Source organism: Arachis ipaensis, chromosome B9 (assembly GCF_059453495.1).
Source record: "Arachis ipaensis isolate K30076 ecotype BB chromosome B9, ASM5945349v1, whole genome shotgun sequence".
Lineage (NCBI taxonomy): Eukaryota > Viridiplantae > Streptophyta > Magnoliopsida > Fabales > Fabaceae > Arachis > Arachis ipaensis.
Window position 1 is genome coordinate 75230786 of NC_142444.1, and position 23618 is coordinate 75254403.

General features: G+C 38.0%; 1 non-coding gene across 1 annotated transcript; it reads right to left on the reverse strand.

The window, feature by feature from the left end:
* Positions 1-7410: 7410 nt before the first annotated feature.
* On the reverse strand, positions 7411-7518 carry LOC148545060 (small nucleolar RNA R71). The gene has a single exon (XR_015901186.1). It is a non-coding gene; the product is annotated as a small nucleolar RNA R71 (small nucleolar RNA).
* Positions 7519-23618: the final 16100 nt, after the last annotated feature.

Here is a 23618-nt window from a genome sequence, read left to right on the forward strand (position 1 = left end):
CTTCTCGATGCTTTTGCTAGTTGCCTTCACTCCTTAGATATCAAGACATGGTTGCTGTGTGATTGTTGGAGTTTAATCTTCATCAAAAGCCTTTTGAATTGGTGGTTCAATGAGCCCTTCCTCTATGCACTTCTCTGCTTCAATTGAATGTGAATCTCCTTGAGTGTCTTCCTCCATTTCTTCTTCATGATTTTCCATTAAGTCCTTTGGGAGGGAATCTTCATGTTCCATTGTCACTTCAATTAGCCTCTGTGGATATGAAATCCTTGGCTCATATAGCTCCACCACTTCATCATTCATTGCAATTTCATTTGACACAGGGGCCTTTTGCTCTTATTTTTCCACTTCCTCTCCTATAAATTGGTCTTCATCCTCACTGTTTGATAATTCTGAGTTTCTCCTTATTTGCTCTAAGTGCCCATCCATCTTCTTGAGGAGGATTTCTTGCCTTTTTCAAGATTGTTCATGTCTTTACAAAAATTCGCTGGACTTTTGAAGGAGATCCTCTGCTAGCTCAAGAGATGAGGGTTTAGAATAATTTTGTGAACATGGATGTGTTGTGGTGAAGTTGTTTTGAGGGGTGTGGAGTAAATTTTGTGAATTGTGGAATAAATTTTGTGGTTGGTGAAATGAGTTGTATGGGTCTTGGAGGAAACTTTGTGTTGAGGCTAAATTAAATGATGAAAGATTTTCAAGTGGAAAACTGGGAGGTGATGTTGGGCAATTTTGCATAAATGAATTAAAGGTTTGCTCAAGTGATGATGGCTCTTGATTGATGGAGTATGACACAATGGGTGCTCTCTGATTTTAATCCTCCCAAACACAACTTGAAGAATTGTTGAATTCATCACAGTATGGATTATATTGTGGCATTGGTAGACAATTTTGCATGAATTTATTGAAAGCACACTCCGGAGATGATGTCTCTTGATGAACACAGTATGGATCACTAAGATCTCTTTGATTTTGACTTTCTGAGCCACAATATGAGTAGTTGTTAGACTCATCAAAATCTGGATCATATTGTGTCTCTGGGAAGTGTCCCATTGATGACATGTCATCATGTCATATTTTTCTATGCTTTTTCATACAAGAAATTGATGATTAGTGCTTAAATATTGCATTCTTTTGTGCTTAAATAGTATATTTTCTTGATCTTTTGATTTTATAAATTTTGCAGGAAATAAGTGAAAAAAGAAGCAAAATAGCACAAAAACAGCTCAAAAGAAGAAAAGAAGAATTTTGTGGCACGCTTTGAAGATTGAGCACGCTTTGGAACCTTAAGCCACGCTTTTGAAAGTGTGGCCCATGACCATGAAGCCATGGCATGCACTAATGCCTTATGCATGCATGAATTAATATCTAAGGCATGCATTAATTAAGAATGAATTAAATGAATGCATGCTACGTTGGCTTAGTCATACTAATATCATTGGCTTATTCATTAAATGAATAAATGCCACGGCTAATGAAAGTATGCATGCATTTAATCATTAATGCTAATTGTTAATGAATGCATGCATGAAATATTCATTAGTAAATACCCAATTGGCACTAACGGATCAAGTTATGTTAATTGGCATTTCTAATTGATTAAACAAATGAAAGCATGCATACATTATCAAAGCAAGCATTCATTAAAGTAATTGGAAGCCTAGCATTCATTAAATTGAACGCCACGTTCAAAACAATGAACGTTTTTGGCTTATGGAAGCAAAGAAACAAGCATTCATTAAGCAAAGCAATGGGCTCTACGTTAAAAAGGGAAGCCTAGCGTTCAAAAACGCATGCGTTTTCGGGAGGCACACACCAAGGCTCGAAGAAGGAAACCAGTGCAGCATGTGAGTGCTACGTTGCATCTCTTCACTGAGCGCTATGGACAAGGAGAATTGACACGAGGAAGGCACACAAGGCAAGTGAGCGCAACGGTCACTAACTCAATGGAGCGCTCCACTGGAGCCTCACCAAGCAACCCTGACTCACATATCCAAGGCCAAAATCCAAATCAACCCATTTCATTAAAGCCCCAAAGCAAGCAAAGCCCATTGACATGACACAAAGGCACAAGAACAAGCTAGATTAGGAATTTCATTTAATTTTTAATTTGATTTTAATTTCAATTTTTATTTTCATTTTGTAAAGCCTATATAAAGGCATCAATTCCATTTCAAGAAGGATGCTGGCTCTGCTAGAGAGCAAGAGTAGGGTAGAATAGAAAGTCCTCTTGGAAACACTTTTAATTTTTCTGCACTTTCTATTTTTCAATCTTGAATTCAGTTTATGCAAAATTTCAATTTCTTACACCTCTCTACTGCAATTTCCTCTTCTGCTACAATTTCCTGTCTGCAATTATATACTTCATTTTACATTGAGCTTGAATTTAAATCTTTTGTTCCAATTGCTTCCAATTTACTTTCATGAAATTTAAATCTTCCCGTTCCTCTACACTTTACATTTGAGTTTGCTGTGAGCTTGATTTATATTTCCTGCAAATTTACATCTTCTGCAATTGTTCTAAGTTCTAATTTACTGCTTTCTTTAATCACCAACACCCAGCCCCCTTTACATTTTATGCAATTTACCTTTCTTGTCATTTAAGATTTTGCCAATTTTCTTATCTTGCTCTTTAAGCTTCTGCCAATTTAAGCTTCTGTCCATTTTACTTTCTGCAATTTACAATTCATTGCAATTTACTTTCTGCCAGTTTAATTTCATCCAATTCACCAAAGTTAGCTTGACTAAACTAATCACCCACTAAAGTTGCTTGATCCATCAATCCCTGTGGGATCGACCTCACTCTAAGTGAGTTTTACTACTTGATGCGACCCGGTACACTTGCCGATGAGTTTTGTGTGGAAATCTGATTTCCACCCATCAAGTTTTTGGCACCGTTTCTGGGGATTGATTTAGATCGACAATAAATATTAAAATTGTTGGATCTTGAAAGAATGAAAGGAAAAGGAGAAATGTTATCTGATGATCTGAAAAATCATAAAATTAATTCTTGAAGCAAGAAAAAGCAGTGAAAAGCTTGCAGGAAAAAAAAGAGGAAAAGCAAGCAGAAAAAGCCAATACCCCTTTAAACCAAAAGGCAAGGGTGATAAAAAGGATCCAAGGCTTTGAGCATCAGTGGATAGGAGGGCCCACAGGAATAAAATCCTGGCCTAAGCGGCTAAACCAAGCTGTCCCTAACCATGTGCTTGTGGCGTGAAGGTGTCAAGTGAAAACTTGAGACTGAGCAGTTAAAGTCGAGGTCCAAAGCAAAAAGAAGAGTGTGCTTAAGAACCCTGGACACCTCAAATTGGGGACTCTAGCAAAGCTGAGTCACAATCTGAAAAGGTTCACCCAGTTATATGTCTGTGGCATTTATGTATCCGGTGGTAATACTGGAAAATAAGGTGCTTAGGGCCACGACCAAGACTCATAAAGTAGCTGTGTTCAAGAATCAACATACTTAACTAGGAGAGTTAGTAACACTATCTGGATTTTGAGTTCATATAGATGCCAATCATTCTGAACTTCAAGGGATAAAGTGAGATGCCAAAACTGTTCAGAAGCAAAAAGCTAAAAGCCCCACTCATCTAATTAATACTGATCTTCATAGATGTTTTTGGAATTCATTGTACATTCTCTTCTTTTTATCCTATTTGATTTTCAGTTGCTTGGGGACAAGCAACAATTTAAGTTTGGTGTTGTGATGAACGGATAATTTATACGCTTTTTGGCATTGTTTTTAGTTTGTTTTTAGTATATTTTAGTTAGTTTTTATTATATTTTTATTAGTTTTTATTTAAAAATCATATTTCTGGACTTTACTATGAATTTGTGTGTTTTTCTGTGATTTTAGGTATTTTCTGGCTGAAATTGAGAAAAGGACTGCAGATGCTGTTGGATTCTGACCTCCCTGCACTCAAAGTGGATTTTCTGGAGCTACAAAATCCCAATTGGTGCGCTCTTAATTGCGTTGGAAAGTAGACATCCTGGGCTTTCCAGCAATATATAATAGTCCATACTTTGCCCGAGATTTGATGGCCCAAACCGGCGTTCCAAGTCAGCTCAAGAATTCTGGTGTTTAACTCTAAAACTGGCACAAAAGCTGGAGTTAAACGCCCAAACTGGCACAAAAGCTGGCGTTTAACTCCAAGAAAAGTCTCTACACGAAAATGCTTCAATGCTCAGCCCAAGCACACACCAAGTGGGCCCGGAAGAAGATTTCTACATTAATTACTGATTTCTGTAAGCCTAGGCTACTCGTTCTCTATAAATAAGACCTTTTGCTATTGTATTTTGATATATACTTTTGATCTTTGAGAGTCTTATGCACGTTTGGAGGCTGGCCTCACGGCCATGCCTGAATCTTGTTCTTATATATTTTCAATGGTGGAGTTTCTACACACCATAGATTATGGTGTGGAGCTCTGCTGTTCTTCATGAATTAATACAAAGTACTATTGTTCTTCTATTCAATTCAGCTTATTCTTGTTCTAAGATATCACTTGTACTTCAACTTGATGAATGTGATGATCCGTGACACTCATCATCATTCTCACCTATGAACGTGTGCCTGACAACCACCTCCGTTCTACCTTCGATTGAGTGTGTATCTCTTGGATTCCTTAATCAGAATCTTCGTGGTATAAGCTAGAATCCATTGGCGGCCATTCTTGAGAATCCGGAAAGTCTAAACCTTGTCTGTGGTATTCCGAGTAGGATTCAAGGATTGAATGACTGTGACAAGCTTCAAACTCGCGAGTGTTGGGCGTTAGTGATAGACGCAAAAGAATCACTGGATTCTATTCCGACATGATCGAGAACCGACAGATGATTAGCCGTGCTGTGACAGAGTGCGTTGAACATTTTCACTGAGAGGACGGGATTGTAGCCATTGACAACGGTGATGCCCAACATACAGCTTGCCATGGAAAGGAGTATGAATGATTGGAAGAAGGCAATAGGAAAGCAGAGGTTCAAGGGGAACAAAGCATCTTCATACGCTTATCTGAAATCCACTAATGAATTACATAAGTATCTCTATCTTTATTTTATGTTTTATTTATCTTTTAATTATCAATCCTCCATCACCATTTGAATCCGCCTGACTGAGATTTACAAGATGACCATAGCTTGCTTCAAGCCGACAATCTCCGTGGGATCGACCCTTACTCACGTAAGGTTTATTACTTGGACGACCCAGTGCACTTGCTGGTTAGTTGTGCGGAATTGTGACAAAGTGTGATTCACGTTTGAGAGCTCCAAGTCCTTTGGTGCCATTGTTGATGATCACAATTTCGTGCACCAAGTTTTTGGCGCCGTTGCTGGGAATTGTTCGAGTTTGGACAACTGACGGTTCATCTTGTTGCTTAGATTAGGTATCTTTTCTTTAGAATTTTTAAGAATGAATTCTAGAGTTTCAAGGTGATGTTCCCACCATCACAAAAGCTGATTGATTCTCATCAATTTAGCTATTGAATGTAATGTCCTGCTGAAGCTTGGCCAAACATGTCTAATCCTTTTTAGACTGAAGCTTTAGACTAACATTGCATGATTCCTGGAATTCTTATTAAAAGTTTTGATTCTCTTTATTTTCTTTTTCATATAAGTTTCGAAAATCACAAAAAAAATTTATAAAACCATAAAAATAAAAAAAATATTTTATGTTTCTTGTTTGAGTCTAGTATCAATTTTTAAGTTTGGTGTCAATTGCATGACTTTCTTCTTCTTGCATTTTTCGAATTTATACATATTGTTCTTCATTGATCTTCAAGTTGTTCTTGATGATTTCATTGCTCTGATCTTTAAATTCTCTTGTTTAGTGTGTTTTGTTGTTTTTCATATGCATTTTTACATTGTTATAGTCCTTAGTATACAAACTTTTAAGTTTGGTGTCTTACATGCATTGTTTATTTGATCTTAGTTGCATTTTTATTGATTCCCATCATCAAAAATTCAAAAATATTTTTTTAAAACTATGTCTTTTCAAGTCAATAATACAGAGAATTGAAAATTCAGAACATTCAGCAGAGGAATCAAACAGAAAAAGCTGGGCGTTCAAAACGCCCAGTGAAGAAGGAAAACTGGCGTTTAAACGCCAGCCCGGGTACCTGGCTAGGCGTTTAACGCCCAAAAAGGTAGAGATTTGGGCGTTAAACACCAGAATGGGCACCATTCTGGGCGTTTAACGCCAAGATGACACTAGAGGGAAGATTTTGTTTTTAATTCACATTTTTTTCAAGTTTTCATAATTTTTCAAAATCAAATCTTTTTCAAATCATATCTTTTCAATCATATCTCTTTCAAAATCAATTTCTTTCCATTTTATATTTATTTTTACTATTTTCAAAAATCCTTGCTTCAATTCAAGATTTACTTCAAAAATTTTCAAGTTGTTACTTGCCTATTAAGAAAGGACCAAATTTTAAATTTTAGAATCATATCTTTTAATTTCTTGTTAGTCAAGTAATCAACTTTAATTTTAAAAACTTTCTTTTTCTAAATTGATTTTCAGTCATATCTTTTCAATCACATCTTTTTCAAAATTAATTTTCAATCATATCTTTTTAATTTCTGATTTCAAAATCTTTTTCAAAAATCACTTGATTTCTTTCTCAATCTTAGTTTTCGAAAACCAATTACCAAATTTTCAAAATCTCTTACTTTAATTTCGAAAATTTCTTCCCCTCTTCTCACATCCTTCTACTTAAGGGACTAAGACCCCTCATCAAGGTGCAATTCGAACTCTATCCCTCTTTATATGTTTGAATTCTCCTCTCTCTACCTCCTCCTTCTATTCTTCTTTTTCTCTGACACCTCAAGGAACCTCTATACTGTGACATAGAGGATTCCCTACCTTCTTATTCTCTTCTCTTTCATATGAGCAGGAACAAAGATAAAGGCATACTTGTTCAAGCTAATCATGAACCTGAAAGGACCTTGAAGAGAAAGCTAAGAGAAGCTAAAGAACAATTCTCTTTAGAGGGCCTAACAGAGCTCTTCAAAGAAGAAGAAACCATGGCAGCCGAAAACAACAATGCCAACAATGCAAGGAAGGTGCTTGGTGACTTTACTGCACCTACTCCTGATTTCTATGGGAGAAGCATCTCTATCCCTGCCATTGGAGCAAACAACATTGAGCTTAAGCCTCAATTAGTTTCTCTAATGCAACAGAATTACAAGTTTCATGGACTTCCATTGGAAGATCCTTATCAGTTCTTAGCTGAGTTCTTGCAAATCTGTGACACTGTCAAGACCAATGGGGTTGACCCTGAAGTCTACAGACTTATGCTCTTTCCTTTTGTTGTAAGAGACAGAGCTAGAACATGGTTGGATTCACAACCTAAGGAAAGCCTGAACTCTTGGGAAAAGCTAGTCAATGCCTTCTTGGCAAAGTTTTTTCCACCTCAAAAATTGAGTAAGCTTAGAGTGAAAGTCCAAACCTTTAGACAGAAGGATGGTGAGTCCCTCTATGAAGCTTGGGAAAGATACAAGCAATTGATCAGAAGGTGCCCTTCTGAAATGCTTTCAGAATGGAGCATCATAGGAATCTTCTATGATGGTCTGTCTGAACTATCCAAGATGTCATTGGATAGCTCTGCTGGAGGATCTCTTCATCTAAAGAAGACGGCTGCAGAAGCTCAAGAACTCATTAAAATGGTTGCAAATAACCAATTCATGTATACCTCTGAAAGAAATCCTGTGAATAATGGGACAACTCAAAAGAAGGGAGTTCTTGAGATTGATACTCTGAATGCCATATTGGCTCAGAATAAAATATTGACCCAACAAGTCAATATGATTTCTCAGAGTCTGTCTGAAATACAAGCAGCAACAGGCAGTACTAAGGAAGCTTCCTCTGAAGAAAAAGCTTATGATCCTGAGAACCCAGCAATGGAAGAGGTGAATTACATGGGAGAATCCTATGGAAACACCTATAATCCTTCATGGAGAAATCATCCAAATCTCTCATGGAAGGATCAATAGAGACCTCAACAAGGTTTCAACAACAACAATGGTGGAAGAAACAGGTTTAGCAATAGCAAGCCTTTTCCATCATCTTCTCAGCAACAGACAGAGAATTCTAAGCAGAGCCACTCTGACTTAGCAACCATTGTCTCTGATCTAATCAAAACCACTCAAAGTTTCATGACTGAAAAAAGGTCCTCCATTAGAAATTTGGAGGCACAATTGGGTCAGCTGAGTAAGAAATTTACTGAACTCCCTCCTAGTACTCTCCCAAGCAATACAGAAGAGAATCCAAAAAGAGAGTGCAAGGCCATAACCATATCTCACATGGCCGAACATGGAGAGGAGGAAGAGGCAGTGATTCCTACTAAGGAAGACCTCAATGGACGCCCACTGACCTCCATGGAGTTCCCTAATGAGGAACCATGGGAATCTGAGGCTCACACTGAGACCATAGAGATTCCATTGAATTTACTTTTTCCATTCATCAGCTCTGATGAGTATTCTTCCTCTGAAGAGGATGAAGATGTCACTGAAGAGCAAGTTGCTAAGTACCTTGGAGCAATCATGAAGCTAAATGCCATGTTATTTGGTAATGAGACTTGGGAGAATGAACCTCCATTGCTCATCAAAGAACTGGATGACTTGACTAGGCAGAGATTACCTCAAAAGAGACAGGACCCTGGAAAGTTCTCAATTCTTTGTACCATAGGCACCATGACCTTTGAGAAGGCTCTGTGTGACCTAAGGTCAAACATAAACCTTATGCCTCTCTCTGTAATAGAGAAGCTAGGGATCATTGAGGTACAAGCTGTAAGAATCTCACTAAAGATGGCAGACAATTCAAAGAAACAGGCTTATGGACTTGTAAAGGATGTCTTGGTAAAGGTTGAAGACCATTACATCCCTGCTGATTTCATAATCCTAGAAACTGGGAAGTGTATGGATGAATCCATCATCTTTGGCAGACCCTTCCTAGCCATAGCAAAGGTTGTGTTTGATGTTGACAGAGGAGAATTAATCATTCAAGTGAATGAAGACTCCCTTGTGTTTAAAGCAAAAGGATACCCCTCTGTAACCATGGAGAGGAAGCATGAAGAGCTTCTCTCAATACAGAGTCAAACAGAGCCCCCACAGTCAAACTCTAAGTTTGGTGTTGGGAGGTTCCAACATTGCTCTGAACATCTGTGAGGCTCCATGAGAGCCACTGTCAAGCTATTGACATTAAAGAAGCGCTTGTTGGGAGGCAACCCAATCGTTACTATTCTATGTTAAATTTCTATTTTCCTTTGTTATTTTATGTTTTCTGTAGGTTGATGATCATGTGAAGTCACAAAAACAATTGAAAAAGTAAAAACAAAGTGAAAAATAGAATGAAAAACAGAACACCCTGGAGGAGAAACTTACTGGCGTTTAAACGCCAGTAAGGGTAGCAGAATGGGCGTTAAACGCCCAGTCTGGCACCATTCTGGGCGTTTAACGCCAGGAATGGGCAAGAAGCTGGCGTTAAATGCCAGAAATGGGCAGCAGCCTGGCGTTTAACGCCAGGATTGGCAGAAAGGGGCGTTTTGCACGCCACTTAGTGTAGGGATGAGATATCCTTGACACCTCAGGATCTGTGGACCCCACAGGATCCCCACCTACCCCACCACTCTCTTTCTTCTTCACCCATTCACCAATCACCTCAATACCTCTTCTCCAAAAACCCCTCACCTATCAAATCCCACCATTCTCTTCACCACTCACATCCATCCTTCATAAAACCCCACCTACCTCACCATTCAAATTCAAACCACTTTCCCTCCCAAACCCACCCTCTATAGCCGAACCATACACACCCTTCTCACCCCTATATAAACCCATCTTCACTCCTTCATTTTTACACAACCTAAACAACACTTCTCCCCCTTGGCCGAATCACAAAGCCCACTCCATCTCCTCTATTTCTTCTTCTTCTACTCTCTTCTTTCTTCTTTTGCTCGAGGACGAGCAACCTTCTAAGTTTGGTGTGGTAAAAGCTAAAGCTTTTTGTTTTTCCACAACCATTTATGGCACCAAAGGCCGGAGAAACCTCTAGAAAGAGGAAAGGGAAGGCAAAAGCTTCCACCTCTGAGTCTTGGGAGATGGAGAGATTCCTCTCAAGGGTGCATCAAGACCACTTCTATAAAATTGTGACCAAGAAGAAAGTGATCCCCGAGGTCCCTTTCAAACTAAAAAAGAATGAGTATCCGGAGATCCGACATGAGATCCGAAGAAGAGGTTGGGAAGTTCTCACCAACCCCATTCAACAAGTCGGAATCTTAATGGTTCAAGAGTTCTATGCCAATGCATGGATCACCAAGAACCATGATCAAAGTGTGAACCCAGACCCCAAGAATCGGCTTACAATGGTCCGAGGGAAATAGTTGGATTTTAGTCCGGAAAATGTAAGGTTGGCATTCGACTTGCCCATGATGCAAGGAGATGCACACCCCTACACTAGAAGGGTCAACTTTGATCAAAGGTTGGACCAAGTCCTCATGGACATATGTGAAGAGGGCGCTCAATGGAAGAGAGATTCAAGAGGGAAGCCGGTTCAACTAAAAAGGCATAACCTCAAGCCTGTGGCTAGGGGATGGTTGGAGTTTATCCAACGCTCAATCATTCCCACTAGCAACCGGTCCGAAGCTACTATAGACCGGGCTATCATGATACATAGCATCATGATTGGAGAGGAAGTGGAAGTTCATGAGGTTATATCCCAAGAACTCTACAAGGTGGCAGACAAGTCCTCTACTATGGCAACGTTAGCCTTTCCTCATCTCATTTGTCACCTTTGCAATTCGGTTGGAATTGACATAGAGGGAGACATTCTCATTGATGAGGACAAACCCATCACTAAGAAAAGGATGGAGCAAACAAGAGAACCTCATCAAGAGCATGAGAAAATTCCTCATCATGAAATCCCTGAGATGCCTCAAGGGATGCATCTTCCTCCACAAAACTATTGGGAGCAAATCAATACCTCCCTAGGAGAATTGAGTTCCAACATGGGACAACTAAGGGTGGAGCACCAAGAGCATTCCATCCTCCTCCATGAAATTAGAGAAGATCAAAGAACCATGAGAGAGGAGCAACAAAGGCAAGGAAGAGACATTGAGGAGCTCAAGCACTCCATAAGATCTTCAAGAGGAAGAACAAGACGCCATCACTAAGGTGGACCCGTTCTTTAATTTCCTTGTTCTTTATTTTCTGTTTTTCGAAAATTATGCTTTATGTTTATCTATGTTTGTGTCTTTATTACATGATCATTAGTGTCTTAGTGTCTATGCCTTAAAGCTATGAAAATGAATCCATCACCTTTCTTAAATGAAAAATGTTTTTAATTGAAAAAGAAAAAGAAGTGCATGAATTTTAAATTTTAAAATAGTTTAATTATCTTGATGTGGTGGCAATACTATTGTTTTTCTGAATGAATGCTTGAACAGTGCATATTTTTGAATTTGATTATTTATGAATGTTAAAATTGTTGGCTCTTGAAAGAATGAAAGGAAAAGGAGAAATGTTATCTGATGATCTGAAAAATCATAAAATTAATTCTTGAAGCAAGAAAAAGCAGTGAAAAGCTTGCAGGAAAAAAAAAGAGGAAAAGCAAGAAGAAAAAGCCAATACTCCTTTAAACCAAAAGGCAAGGGTGATAAAAAGGATCCAAGGCTTTGAGCATCAGTGGATAGGAGGGCCCACAGGAATAAAATCCTGGCCTAAGCGGCTAAACCAAGCTGTCCCTAACCATGTGCTTGTGGCGTGAAGGTGTCAAGTGAAAACTTGAGACTGAGCGGTTAAAGTCGAGGTCCAAAGCAAAAAGAAGAGTGTGCTTAAGAACCCTGGACACCTCTAATTGGGGACTCTAGCAAAGCTGAGTCACAATCTGAAAAGGTTCACCCAGTTATGTGTCTGTGGCATTTATGTATCCGGTGGTAATACTGGAAAACAAGGTGCTTAGGGCCACGGCCAAAACTCATAAAGTAGCTATGTTCAAGAATCAACATACTTAACTAGGAGAGTCAGTAACACTATCTGGATTCTGAGTTCCTATAGATGCCAATCATTCTGAACTTCAAGGGATAAAGTAAGATGCCAATACTGTTCAGAAGCAAAAAGCTAAAAGCCCCGCTCATCTAATTAATACTGATCTTCATAGATGTTTTTGTAATTCATTGTACATTCTCTTCTTTTTATCCTATTTGATTTTCAGTTGCTTGGTGACAAGCAACAATTTAAGTTTGGTGTTGTGATGAGCGGATAATTTATACGCTTTTTGGCATTGTTTTTAGTATGTTTTTAGTATATTTTAGTTAGTTTTTATTATATTTTTATTTAGTTTTTATTTAAAAATCATATTTCTGGACTTTACTATGAGTTTGTGTGTTTTTCTGTGATTTCAGGTATTTTCTGGCTGAAATTGAGAAAAGGACTGCAGATGCTGTTGGATTCTGACCTCTCTGCACTCAAAGTGAATTTTCTGGAGCTACAAAAGCCCCATTGGCACGCTCTCAATTGCTTTGGAAAGTAGACATCCTAGGCTTTCCAGCAATATATAATAGTCCATACTTTTCTCGAGATTTGATGGCCCAAACCGGCGTTCCAAGTCAGCTCAAGAATTCTGGCGTTTAACTCCAAAACTGGCACAAAAGCTGGCGTTTAACTCCAAGAAAAGTCTCTACACGAAAATGCTTCAATGCTCAGCCCAAGCACACACCAAATGGGCCCGGAAGAAGATTTCTGCATTAATTACTGATTTCTGTAACCCTAGGCTACTAGTTCTCTATAAATAGGACCTTTCGCTATTGTATTTTGATATATACTTTTGATCTTTGAGAGTCTTATGCACGTTTGGAGGCTGGCCTCACAGCCATGCCTGAACCTTGTTCTTATGTATTTTCAACGGTGGAGTTTCTACACACCATAGATTAAGGTGTGGAGCTCTGCTGTTCTTTATGAATTAATACAAAGTACTATTGTTCTTCAATTCAATTCAGCTTATTCTTGTTCTAAGATATCACTTGTTCTTCAACTTGATGAATGTGATGATCCGTGACACTCATCATCATTCTCACCTATGAACGTGTGCCTGACAACCACCTCCGTTCTACCTTCGATTGACTGTGTATCTCTTGGATTCCTTAATCAGAATCTTCGTGGTATAAGCTAGAATCCATTTACGGCCATTCTTGAGAATCCGGAAAGTCTAAACCTTGTCTGTGGTATTTCAAGTAGGATTCAAGGATTGAATGACTGTGACGAGCTTCAAACTCGCGAGTGTTGGGCGTTAGTGACAGACGCAAAAGAATAACTGGATTCTATTCCGACATGATCGAGAACCGACAGATGATTAGCCGTGCTATGACAGAGTGCGTTGAACATTTTCACTGAGAGGACGGGATTGTAGCCATTGACAACGGTGATGCCCAACATACAGCTTGCCATGGAAAGGAGTATGAATGATTGGAAGAAGGCAATAGAAAAGCATAGGTTCAAGGGGAATAAAGCATCTTCATACGCTTATCTGAAATCCACCAATGAATTACATAAGTATCTCTATCTTTATTTTATGTTTTATTCATCTTTTAATTATCAATCCTCCATCACCATTTGAATCCGCCTGACTGAGATTTACAAGATGACCATAGCTTGCTTCAAGCCGACAATCTCCGTGGGATCAACCCTTACTCACGTAAGGTTTATTACTTGGATGACCCAGTGCACTTGCTGGTTAGTTGTGCGATGACAAAGTGTGATTCACGTTTGAGAGCTCCAAGTCCTTTGGCGCCATTGTTGATGATCACAATTTCGTGCACCAGACACCAAAGTGTTTGAGTTATTGCCTCACTAAGAAATTCTTCTCTGAGATATGAATTTCAATTTTTAGTGGTTATGTGTTTTACAAAATTCAAATGGAGTTCAACTCATCTTGTGATCAAACAATTTTTATGGGATATTCACCATTACCAGTTAACTATTCTAATGGTGGCTGGGAATATCATCAAGAGATCAAAGATTCTGAGCACTCCAATCAATGGAGATATGCCTCAGAGCCACAAGATGAGCAAGAAAATCATATGGGATATTACCCACCACCACAATATGATTCAATTTATTATCCTAATGGTGGCTGGGAGTATCACCAAGAATTGGCAGACTCTGAGCAACCCAATCAATGGGGAGATGCTTCAGAAAATGATCAAGACGATTTCATGAGATATTTCTCACCACCACAAGATGATTCAAGTCATTATCCCAATGGTGGATGGGAATATCAATAAGGAATGAGGGAGTATGAACAATCAAGTGAAATGAACTATTTTCCAGAGCCATAAAGTGACTTATATTGCTATGATACTGACATAAATTATGGCTGGGAAGGGAATTTCAATGTTTCATCTTCTGTTCATCAAGGAACATCATCATTTGATTGTGTTGTCAATGCATATATGGAAAATTGTTCCCCAATGCCACAAGATGATTCATACTGTGATGAATTCAATAATTCTTCAAGTTGTGCTTGGGATAATCAAAATCAGAAAGCATTTGACAATTCATACTCCACTTATCAAGAGCTATCATCACTTGAGCAAACCTTCAATTCATTCATGGAAAGTTGTCAAACCTCACCTCTCAGTTTTTTATCTGAAAATTCTTCATCACTTAACTATCCCTTGACACAAAATCTCTTCCAAAACTCACAGTCCACACAAACTTCCATGAACCAAAGCCTCTCAAGGCTTAAAACCATGCTTGAAAGATATGAAAGGGAAGCACAGAGGTCCTAGAATAACCAAGAGAACTCCCTCAAAAATATGGAAGTGCTGCTAAATCAAATGTTAAGTGTGAAGGAGGAAGTGGAAGAGCAAGAAGAAGAGGCCCCTATGTCAAGCAAATTTTCAGTGAAGAATGAGGTTGTGGAGATAGTTGAACCTGAGACTACATATCTACAAAAGCCACTTGAGATGACAAAGGAACATGAACATTCACAACCCTCACAAACTGTCCTGAACCAAAACGTCTCAGCACTTGAATTCATGATTGAAAGATATGAAGAGGAGATGAAGAAATCTTGGGAAGATCAACAACCCTCCTCCATGAAAGAGCTATTAAGTCAAATGTTGAGTGCAAGGGAGGAAGTGGAAGAACAAGAAAGTGAGGAAGTTAATCAAGAGAATTCACACTCAAGTAAAGCAGAGAAGTACATAGAGGAAAAGCTCATGGAACCACCAATTCAAAAGGCTCTTGACGAAGAAAACACTCTAATAATCACACAGCAACCAAGTCTTGAATCCAAAGAAGTGAAGGCAACTAACAAGAGCACCAATCCTACCCCTGATCCAGCAAGTAAGCTCAATCAAGCCATTTACAAAAGGAAGCTTGCTGAGGAGAGACCAAGACAGGGGACACTAGCTGGTTCATCTCTCCCCTTGAGGTTATTCTTCTTAACAAACTAGAAGAAGAGAAAGAAAGTGAAGAACAACATGTCAAGCTAATGACACTAAAAGAGCGCTTATTGGGAGGGAACCCAACCGTAGGTAACATTTCATTTCTTTGCTTTGTTTACTCTCTTTGTTTGCTTTGTTTATTTTCTTTCTTTGCTTAGTTTAAATTTCAATAAATTGGCATATGATTACATTCTAAGTCTGGTGTTTCCCTGCAACAATTTGTTTTCAATCCTTATGGATGATTGCCTCAAATAAAAAATGAAAGTGTCACACTAAGATTCTACGTTTGGTGTGCCACTTATTTTCTATGCAAGAAATCCAGCAACACCACTTGTCTGCATAATCATAATGCCTCTGCAGTGTTATTCTTTTCTTTTGGTTTGACACTTTGTTATTCTGTTTGCTTTAGTTATTTCTTTGTTTTTAATGTTTTCATTTATTTTGCTCCTTAACTGTTTTTGTTAAATACCTCATCAAGAAATCCTTATTCATGACAGATTCTTTGCTTGGTGATTGTACTTAACATATAACAGTTTCATTTGCTTGGTTTTAATTCAAATGAATTGACATATGATTGTATTCTAAGTTTGGTGTTGCTATGCAACAAAATTTGGTTCCAATCCTTACTAGATACTTGCATCAATTCCAAGTGAAAGTGTCACACTAAGTTTGGTGTGCCACTTATTTTCTTTATGCAATGTATCATGCACACCCTCTATGTTTGCAATCACAATGTCTCTGTCTCTTGTGCCTTGATTGTTATCCTTAATTTTGCTTGCTTAAAACACATGTATTGCTAACATTTCATTGTGTAAGACATACATGATCTATCTTAGCCCCATAGCCATTGTTCTAATTGCTGCTTGAGGATGAGTAAGCATTCTGAGTTTGGCAAGGGAAAGGGGGAAGAATGGGAGGAAAATGACAACAATAGAGAAGATAAATTAAAAGGTTGTAAAGTTCCTTTTCCTCTCATTTATTTCCAGCATTTTAAATTGCATGATTGTCTTTATCTTCTCTGTTTACATATGTGTGTGAATAAGCATAACCTGCATCTTGATTTGTAACATGTTGCTGTGCCACTATAACTACCAACTTAAGTTTTGTAAAGTTCAAAGCAGTAAAGTATCATGATCATAAACAAACAATGAATTAAAGAAGAACTTAGCATGTGCATACAAGTATTGGAAGGCTAGTATGATTAATTGTTTCTCAATTGTATTAGATTTTATTTAATTGAAGTTTGCATCTAGAACATTTTGTGAAATCTTCCGAAATCATGAAAACCTTGAAGAAGCAATTGCAAATTAAGGCAAGAAAGAAAAAGGGAAAGAATGAGAAAGCTGAAGGCTCTGAGTACCAATGACAATTAAGTTGTTAAGTACTTGTGGTGTTTATGTATCAAGCAAAAAGCTTGAAAACAAAACACTTAGAGTCAAGGTTAGGCTCAAGTGCAAATGCACTCCCTCAAAGCTCAAGGCTATGAGCATCAATGATTAAAGAGTTAAGAAAAGAAACAAATGAGCTTAAAGAAGTCCTCTAATTAAATGCTTGTGGTGCTTATGTATCAAGTGGTAATACTTGAAAACAAAGCATTTATAGTCGTAGTTTTGTTATCAACTCATGGGGCAAAGTACCCAAAAGGAGAAGCTAATAAGAAAATCAAAAGCTTGTTTCAAGGAAGAAATATAAGGAAAAGATTTCATAAATTGAGCTAGATAGAAGCATCAATCATTTATATTTCTTTTGTGATTGTAGCATGCATAGAAAACTAGCCAACCATGAACATTGAGTTGCTATTCTTCTTACCTTGGATTGTCAATCTTTATTGCATGATTCTTTTCTTGCTTGGGGACAAACAAGATTTAAGTTTGGTGTTGTGATGACATGTCATCATGTCATGTTTTTCTATACTTTTTCATACAAGAAATTGATGATTAGTGCTTAAATATTGCATTCTTTTATTCTTAAATGGTATATTTCCTTGATCTTTTGATTTTATAAATTTTGTAGGAAATAAGTGGAAAAAGAAGCAAAATAGCACAAAAATAGCTCAAAAGAAGAAAAGAAGAATTTTGTGGCATGCTTTGAAAATTGAGTACGCTTTGGAACCTTAGGCCACACTTTTGAAAGCGTGGCCCATGACCATGAAGCCATGGCATGCACTAATGCCTTATGCATGCATGAATTAATATCTAAGGCATGCATTTAATTAAGAATGAATTAAATGAATGCATGCTACGTTGACTTAGTCATACTAATATCATTGGCTTATTCATTAAATGAATAAATGCCACGGCCAATGAAAGTATGCATGCATTTAATCATTAATGCTAAGTGTTAATGAATTCATGCATGAAATCTTCATTAGTAAATACCCAATTGTCACTAACGGATCAAGTTATGCTAATTGGCATTTCTAATTGATTAAACAAATCAAAGCATGCATACATTATTAAAGCAAGCATTCATTAAAGCAATTGGAAGCCTAGCGTTCATTAAATTGAACGCCACGTTCAAAACAATGAACGTTTTCGGCTTATGGAAGCAAGGAAGCAAGCACTCATTAAGCAAAGCAATGGGCTCTACGTTAAAAAGGGAAGCCTAGTGTTCAAAAAAGCAAGTGTTTTCGGGAGGCACACACCAAGGCTCGAAGAGGGAAACCAGCGCAGCATGTGAGCACTACGTTGCATCTCTTCACTGAGCGCTATGGGCAAGGAGAATTGGCACGAGGGAGGCACACAAGGCAAGTGAGCGCAACGGTCATTAACTCAATGGAGCGCTCCACTGGAGCCTCACCAAGCAACCCTGACTCACCTATCCAAGGCCAAAATCCAAATCAACCCATTTCGTTGAATCCCCAAAGCAAGCAAAGCCCATTGACATGACACAAAGGCACAAGAACATGCTAGATTAGAAATTTCATTTAATTTGTAATTTGATTTCAATTTCAATTTTTATTTTCATTTTGTAAAGCCTATATAAAGGCATCAATTCTATTTCAAGAAGGAGGTTGGCTCTGCTAGAGAGCAAGAGGAGTATGGTAAAATAGAAAGTCCTCTTTGAAACACTTTTAATTTTTCTACACTGTCTATTTTTCAATCTTGAATTTAGTTTATGCGAAATTTCAATTTCTTACACCTCTCTGCTGCAATTTCCTCTTCTGCTATAATTTCCTGTCTGCAATTATACACTTTAGTTTACATTGAGCTTGAATTTAAATCTTCTGTTCCAATTGCTTCCAATTTACTTTCATGCAATTTAAATCTTTCCGTTCCTCTGCACTTTACATTTGAGTTTGCTGTGAGCTTGATTTACATTTCCTGCAAATTTACATCTTCTGCAATTGTTCTAAGTTCTAATTTACTGCTTTCTTTAATCTCCAGCACCCAGCCTCCTTTACATTTCATGCAATTTACCTTTCTTGTCATTTAAGATTTTGCCAATTTACTTTTCTTTCTCTTCAAGCTTCTGCCAATTTAAGCTTCCGTCCATTTTACTTTCTGCAATTTACAATTCATTGCAATTTACTTTCTGCCAGCTCAATTTCATCCAATTCACCAATGTTAGCTTAACTAAACTAATCACCCACTAAAGTTTCTTGATCCATTAATCCCTGTGGGATCGACCTCACTCTAAGTGAGTTTTACTACTTGATGCAACCCGGTACACTTGCCGGTGAGTTTTGTGTGGAAATCTGATTTCCACCCATCACCCATTTCAACTGATTGTTCACACTCTTGTTGACATGTCCAAACATCTTGAGGGTAATGACATAAATTTTCTTGTGGTTCTGGATCATATCTCATGTGAATTGCTTCATCATCTATCATTTCTTGTTGATACTCCCAGCCACCATTAGAATAATGACTTGAATCATTTTGTGGTGGTGGGAAATATCCCATATGATTCTCTTGCTCATCTTGTGGTTCTGAAGCATATCTCCATTGATTGGAGTGCTCAGAATTTGTATTTTATTGGTGATATTCCCAGCCACCATTAGAATAGTCAATTGGTGATGGTGGGTAATATCCCATAAAATTTGTTTGATCACAAGATCAATTAAACTCCATTTGAATTTTGTAAAACACAACACCAATGAAAATTAAAATTCATATCACAGAAAAGAATTTCTTAGTGAGGCAATAACACAAACACCTTGGTTTCAGCAGAAAACAGAAAATTAAAAAGGACAAAAACAAAGAAAATGCTTAATCTAGACTTCTCACCCACTTAATCATTGTCGATCTATATCAATCTCCGGCAACGGCGCCAAAAACTTGATCGGCAAAAATTAGATTTCCACATAAAACTCACCGGCAAGTGTACCGGGTCACATCAAGTAGTAATAACTCACAAGAGTGAGGTCGATCCCACAGGGATTGATGGATTGAGCAACTTTAGTTAGGCGATGAATTTAGTTAAGCGAATATTTGATGATTTGACTGAAACTTGATTAACAGAAGTAAAATTGCAGGAAAATAAAAGGGAGAGGGTAAATTGACAAAATCTTAAAGTGCAGAAGAAGTAAATTGCAGAAACTTACAGCGCAAGAAAGTAAAAGAGCTGAAACTTAAATTGCAAGAAATGTAAATAACTAAAACTTAAAGTGCAAGAAATGTAAATTGCTGAATCTAAATTGACAAGAAACTTAAATTGCATATAAAGTAAAGAGAATTGGGTATTGGGATTCAAATTGAACTAGAAAATCTAAATTGAGTAAATCAGAGAACTATAAGATGTGATCTAGATCTTAGTAGCAAAGTAAAATAGAAATGGAAGATTTGCAAAGGAGTTAAAATGGAATGAGAACTTGGATCAGATCTAAAATCTTAAAGAGAAATCAACAATTGCCTTCAAATAACAAAACATCAAGAAGCTTAAATCTCAATTGCTCTCTTGACAAAAACAGAAAAGGAGAAATTGCAAATGAAGTAAAATAAAAACAGGGAAGAAGATTTAGATCCAATTTCCAATACTTATAACTATAAACAGAAAAAGTAAAAGATGATTCTCAGATGAAGAGATTCAGTGGTGTTCTTCAATCTGAATTCAAAATCCAAAACTCGAAAATAGAAGTTGCAGAAGAAAAGAAAATGAACACCGAAAGCCAAACTCAGATCTAATCCCAAATCTCCGAATTCCAAAGAAAATTCAAAGAGAGCCAAAAGTAAAAGTAAAATAAAAATAAAGTCCCCCCCTCAAATCAAAATTTCTCCTATTTATATACTTTCTATTTTCAGTCATTAAGCAATTGGAATGGGCTTTTCATTTGGTCTTAAAGAAGTGGATCCGAATTTGCTTGGTTTAATTGGATCAGGGTGCATTTTGTGCTCCCAGTGGAGTGTTCAGTTCACTTTGTGAACTCCGCGTTCACTTTGCTTGCATGCTTCCTCACGTGCCAATTGCCTCCTACTAGCGTTCACTTAGTGAACGTTAAGTTCACTTGTTGAGCGCTCTCTTTGTTGAGCGCTCTCTTTGTTGCGCGCCCTAGTTCCTTGGCCCATTTTCCCGAAAATGTTCACTTAGTGAACGGTACGTTCACTTGTTGAATGTTGCCTGGTGCGTGGCCCCTTGGTGCGTTGCATTTGTGAACTCCAAGTTCACTCATTGAGCGTTGCTTGGTGCGTGCCTTCCTTGCCTCCCATTTGTGAAAGTCACGAAAAAGGTGACTTATTGACTGCCAAGTTCACTTTTTGAGCGCTACCCTTTTGCTCCTTTGGTGTGTGGTGGCATAAGCTTTCTCCCCAAGGTTTGAGAATCACGAAAACGTTGGAAAAATGAGCGCTACATTGAGTATTTGAGCTCTGGCTCTAGTACGGATGGCCAAAAGCCTACCTCCCAGGCCGAACTTCACAAAAACGTTCACAAAGTGAACTCCACGTTCACTTCCTAAGTGAACGCTAAGCCCAAAAGCGTGTCCATTGAGTGTGGCGTTGCTTCTTTGAATGCAACGCTTCCCTGATTCTTCATTTTGATCATTTCTTCACCTATAAGCAATCAAACAAGCAATCAAAGTCTCACCAAATTCACAAGGTTTTTGCATCATTCATAAAATTAATTAATTCTAGCATAAAACCTATGATTTTGTGTAAAATAAATGATGTTTGATTGATTCAAAATAATCATGAAAATCCACTCTAATAACTTACTTATTGTGCAAGAAAGTGCATAAAACCTAATGAAACAAGTAAAAAATGCTTGTAAAACTAGCATAAGATGACTTGTCATCAAATTTCAGGTGAAAAAGACATCAAAAAGGGGAAGAAAACAACAAAACAAGCTGGGCGTGTGAAACTAGCGTGCCACTTGGATCAAATGCCACAAAAATGTTTGGGCGTGGCACACCAGGAGCTGGGCGTGGCACGCTAGTATTGAATTCCGGTCATCAAGTTTTATGGCGCCGTTGTCGGGGATTGGTTTGAATTTGACAATGATTAAATTGATTGGAGAGCTAGATTAAGCAATTTAATTACCTTGTTATATTTTTTTGTCGTTTAATTTTCTTTTGTTCTATTCTATTTTAATTTTACTTTGGATTTTAGTTATTCATTGTTCATATTTCCATTCTTCTAACTGTTTGATTAATTGCATCAACCAAGCTAACCATTAATCTTAACAAGAGTGATTCATTCACTTGCCCTCTGCTTGTTATTTGTTGGATGTATGACAGGTAGAAGGGGAGAAACTTCATTTTCCTTCGATAGTGAACCTGAGAGAACCTTCCTTAGATTAAGTAGGGAAGCAAGAGGCAAAGGCATAGTTGAAGAGGAAGTAGTACAGGAAGATCTGAAAGCTACTATAGAAGAAGAAGTACAAAACCATGTTGGAGTGGATGCTGGCAATCATATTGGGCAAGAGAGGAGAGTCTTAGTCTCCTACATCAACCCAAATCCTAGAAACTGTGGCAGTAGCATTCTGAAGCCAAGAATCCATGCTTACAACTTTGAGTTGAAACCTCAACTCATCACACTTGTCCAGAATAATTGTTCATATGGAGGGGGAGCCCAAGAGGACCCAAACCAATATCTCACTACATTCTTGAGGATTTGTGACACTGTAAAGTCCAATGGTGTACACCTTGACACCTACAAGCTACTTTTGTTCCCTTTCTCACTCAGAGATAAGGTAGCAAAGTGGTTAGAAGCATTCCCCAAGGAGAGCCAAACAACATGGGATGAGGTTGTAAACAAATTCCTAGTAATATTTTACCCTCCACAGAGAGTAAATAGACTGAGAGCTGAGGTGCAGACTTTCAGACAACAAGATGGTGAAACACTTTATAAGGCCTGGGAGAGGTTCAAAGACTAAACAAGGAAATGCCCTCCAGACATGTTCAACGAATGGGTTCAACTTCACATTTTCTATGAAGGGTTATCATATGAATAAGAAAGCTGTGGACCACTATTCAGGGGGATTACTCAACAAGAAGAAAACCATTGAAGAAGCCATAGATGTTATAGAGACTGTAGTTGAAAATGAATACTTCTATGCTTCAGAAAGGACACAAAAGAAAGGAGTACTGGAGCTAAATTCTATGGATGCCTTGTTAGCACAAAACAAGATGATTGCAGCACAATTAGCAGTCCTAATAAAGAGGATGGAGACTGGCCAAGTATCAGCTATCCAAACTCAAGCACCATCACAGGAGGAAGATGCCCCAGAAGTTGAAAGTGAATGGGAGCAGGCAAACTATGTGAACAATTTTTCTAGACCACCATGTGACCCAAACTCCAAGACATAAACTTTGGGTGGAGAAACCAACAAAGCCACAACCAAGACCACAACAAACCATACCAATCCAACCAATACAACAACCATAACCCCAACCATCAATCAGGCAACAACAGACCCTACCACAACTCATAAAATACCTCATATTATTCCACCCCACAAACACACAGCAACCACCACCAGGAAGCATCAACCCTAACCATGTAACCATGTGAAATCAAGAGCAATTTTGAAAGAGTGGAAGCTACAATAGCACAGATGTTATCACAGCTGATAGGAGCTATTTCTAATGTTTTGGAGAGACAAATACAATCCGAAAGAAAGATGGATGCCAACTAAGAAGAGTGCATATCAAATATAAGGAATCAAGGTGCAGCAATTTCAAAATTAGAAGCACAACTAGCGAGCTTATCTAAGCAGATTCTAATGCCCACACATACATTTTCCAGTGATACC